The sequence below is a fragment of the Arachis stenosperma genome, chromosome 7 (genome assembly GCF_014773155.1).
Source record: "Arachis stenosperma cultivar V10309 chromosome 7, arast.V10309.gnm1.PFL2, whole genome shotgun sequence".
NCBI classification, from domain to species: Eukaryota; Viridiplantae; Streptophyta; class Magnoliopsida; order Fabales; family Fabaceae; genus Arachis; species Arachis stenosperma.
The window spans coordinates 86,007,349-86,011,996 of NC_080383.1; positions in this window are offsets into that span (position 1 = coordinate 86,007,349).

Genomic DNA, 4,648 nt, shown 5'->3' on the forward strand with positions numbered 1-4,648 from the left:
CTGGCTGGCTGAGAGAGAGATTAGGGGGGGGGGGGGGGTCGCGGACAGAGTTGAGTTGCTTTGCTCCTCCCAATCACTTTGGAGGGAATTTGTTCCAATTTTTTTATTGCCACTTCTTTTTAATTAATTAATTTTGAATTTTCCTTTTAAATATTTTTAAGTACTTAGAATTTTAAACATTTGCCGATTAAGAATATGGCTAAGTTCTGGAACTTTGTCAGTACACTCTTGATTTATGTGGTTACAACTTACAACTTACAACATTTAGATCTATAAGAAAATTTATATGTATATTTTTTAGTAAAATTCCATCTGACACTTCACATAAAGACAACTCACCCAATTACAGTTTAACTTTTAGTTATCATATTTTTAGACAAGCAGTAGGCCTTTTTGCTAATTTTATTGTGGTATCTTAACGATAAAATTCTAGGTGGCATGTTAGATACTAATATGTTGCTCAACTATTGATTGTGAGACAAATAGCTCTTTCACTAAAATAATGTTAGTTTTTTTTTATTTTGAAAAAAAGATAAAGAAGTGTTTGATTTTTTAGTTTGTAGACATTTAAATTTTTTAAAATTTAAAAATATATTTAAATTTTTTATTTTTTTTAAAATTTAGATATATTGATTTCTATTGTTCATTTGAGTTTGTTAGACCAATAAAAAAATCAAACGTGATTTTTATTATACTAACTTCAGTAACTTAGTCGATACAAATATCCAGTGTTTATATTTTAAAGAAATTAAAAACTTAAATATGCATAAATTTAAAAAATCAGAAATTAATTTATTTTTTTTAATAATTTTTTTCTTTTTTTTTCTTTCTTATTCTTATCTACTTCTTTTTTATTGGTAGATATAGAAAAAATTAAACATAAATAATCTTCTCATGTTTGGATATCTCCATCTTAAATAGAACAGAAGAAACCGACAACCCTACTAGGTAAGATTTTGCTAACGTACTAGGTAAGATTATTCTAAATTATTCTAAATTTCTATTAAGATTTTGCTATTAAGAGATCATAGAAAAATTAACAGAAAGGTCTGTTTATCTGATGAAAATAATAATTAAGAAGTCAAATTATCATTTTCTAATCGACAAAAAATTAGTTGTTCTTTCATAAAATAAATCAAAGTTGGGATGATATTTTACTCTGTTTCTTCACATATTTTTTACTTTAAGTAAAAGTAAGGGATTAAAAAAAAGAGAAAATATTTTTTATACTACAAAACATGTGTATAAAATAACAAAAATATTATATATATATATATAATAATTAAATTAGTTAATATATATTATTTTATATATTTTAAAAGTTGACCTTTTGATAAACTCTAAATCTTCTTAACCATTAGTCTTATATATAAAAATAAGAATTTAAAATTATATAGTTTCTTATGGTATTATACGATCAAAATTTGCTATTCCCACCCTTGATATGAAGATTATTTTTCGTTTTATATAAAAGTTTATTTTACTATGAGAATATTCATTACCGCAACCAAATTATAAAGAAATAACATTGAAAATCTCGTATTCATTTATGTTAATGTCTATTTGGCCATACTGGATTTATGTTTATGTGGTAAAAGAAAATTATGTTAGAAAATTATTTAATTATTTAATTTGTTTATAAATAATACATATATTAATTATAATTATAAATTATACTATTTTAAATTAAATAACTTATATATGATAATGATTATAATTAACTAAGATATATTGGCTTTTCTAGTTGGACAGTTATATAAACACCATATGTTTGTGCGAACAAATATGGTAACCGTAAATTTTGTGTGACAGAAATATGGTAACTGTAAATTATATCACTACTACAAGCCTACAATGCTATTGTTGAAAAAATTATTTCTGTGCATGCAATCCTAGGTTCAATGATTAAAAATATTACTACAATGCAGTTTAGTGATTTATAGAAACACCTTATCTTCCTACAATAATGTATGGAAGATAATAAAAAATTAATTTAAATAGTTTAAATTAATTTATTTAATATTTATTAACTTTTATTAAAATAATTGTATAATTTTAAATATAATAAATATATAATTATAAATAATATGTATATAAAATTATAAATATTATATTATATAAAATACTTTTAGATATTATTTTTAACATTATCGATATTTGTGCAAACAAATATGGTAACTGTAATAGTCACCAAAAAAAATATGATAACCGTAAATTATTTCCACAACTACAAGTAGGGCTGGAAGTGAGTCAAGTCCGCTCTCCGTTCGAACTCGACTCGTTAATAGCTTGATAAACTAAATTTATGAGTTAGTGAGCCAAATTTGAGTCTGAAATTGAGCTCATAAATTGAATGAGCCGAGTTTGAGTTTGGATAAGTTCAGTTCATTAGATCGTGAGTTGGCTTGATTATATATATATATATATATATATATATATATATATATATATATATATATATATATATATGATCTTAATTATTTAAAATTTTATATTTATTTTTATATATAATTTTGATATAGGATATAAATAAAAATTTATAATTTATTGATAGATAAACAATATATAAAATTAATCTTTTTAAATATTTTTTAAAATATACAAGTTATATTTTTTTATCAAAGATATGGAGACTCAAACCCGCGACCTCTTAAGTGAGTATGGAGAGATTATGTCATTTTAGCTATAACTCATTGACATATATAAGTTATAATTTATTGATATAGAATTATAAATTATACTTCTATTATTTGATCCAGTTCGTGAGCTCGAGTCAGCTTGTGAGCTCTCAGTAAGTTGAATTTGAACTTAAAAAATAGGCTCAATTGTTAATAAATCGAACCGTGAGTCAAGCTTAATTTTTATAAATCAAACTTAAATTTAGTTTAACTCAACTCATTTCGACCAACTTCCAACTCTAACTCCAAGTCTACAATGCAATCGTTACAAAATTATTTAATGTGCAATCCTAGTAATTAGAAATTATGGTTGCAGTAGAATGATTTAAATGGTGGGGGATCTACGCACCGATCAGGAAAAGAGTTGATCATATTGTTAAAATTTTTTAAAAAATTTTAATTCTAAAATTATTTATATTAAATTATTAAAAAAAAACATTTGAAATAAAAGTATATTTAAATTTGTGAGTATGATTAGAAGAGTTTGATTTTTTTATTTTTTTATTTAAAGTCTTTTATATTTTTAATAGGATTAAATCGTAATTCTTCCGATGAAAAAAGAACTACCCTAAAATCATTATTTATATTTGAGTGTGTCATTCATTAAACCTTAAAACTTAAATACAATAGTATCTTCGGTTTTATTCTCATTTATTTTCAAATCAAAAGTAATAATAACTTATTCCATTAATATTTATAACAATAAATGAGATAATCATATCTTATAAACTTTATGTCTGAATGCTATTTTTCTAATTATTTTAACCATCTGGTCCTTCTTATATATTAGTGAATATGTTTAAAACGAGCACAACAATTATGTGCTTATTGGATACGCCATATTTATATAGACCATTAAATTTGATTAGATGAAAATCAAAGGCTAATATGAAAGAAGAGCATTGATGGACTCTAATAAATATAGAATATTCTAATACATAAATAAATATTTTAAATGACAATACATTAATACACAATACTTTAAAGGATAACAGAATCTTTTATTTTTAAATAATTAAATATTAAATATACAAATACAAAAATATGAGTTCTTTATTCAATAAGATTAATTATTATGCAAAAAAATTTTATGATATTAAAAATTATATCAAAATAAAATTTTAAACCGTAACATAAAAATATAAAATAATTAAAATTTTATTTTATATTATTTAAGAAATAATTAAATTATTATATTAAAAATTTATTAATTAACTAATTTTGTTAAAGATATTATTATATAAAATAATTTTTCATCACAATATTTTAAAAATATAATTTATTTAAAATAGGACAATTTACCATAAAAAATAAACTGGTCTCTAAATTTACCAAAATAAATATTTTACAAAATGGATACCAAAATACATTTTTTTATAAACTATTTAAACTGCGACAGTGGTATGAATGTACGTAATCGGCTACAGGAGTGTCACTATTTGCATTCGAAGCAAAACATCACATAATTCGCTGTAGGAGTGCCACGATTTATGTGTGATTTACAAACATGCATAAACCGCTACTCATTTGGCATCTACATCTCTCCATCTTCTTGCTCTGCATCACCATGCATCACTATGCCTGACATTAATCCCACTGCATTGCTTATTCTCCCATCATACTTTTCAATTCTCAGGTTATTTCGCGTTTTCTTTATATATATATATATATATTTTGTTTCTTCAATGACCTTTTTGATGATTTTATTTCAATTTTATCAAAAGATCAATTTTTTTTAGCCCTGAATGTTGTGTTTATTTATTTATTTTTGTTTTCATTTTTTTAGGCTATGCCTTTTCTAACTATTGGCTCATTTTATTGTCTAAGTTTTTTGCGATTTGATCAAGAAAATCTCAATTATACTCCTGATTCTTCCTTCAAGTTTAAGAACAATTTATTTTTATATAATATCAAAATATAAAATAAATTACAATCTTAAAATAATTAATTACATTTATATAAATCAATTG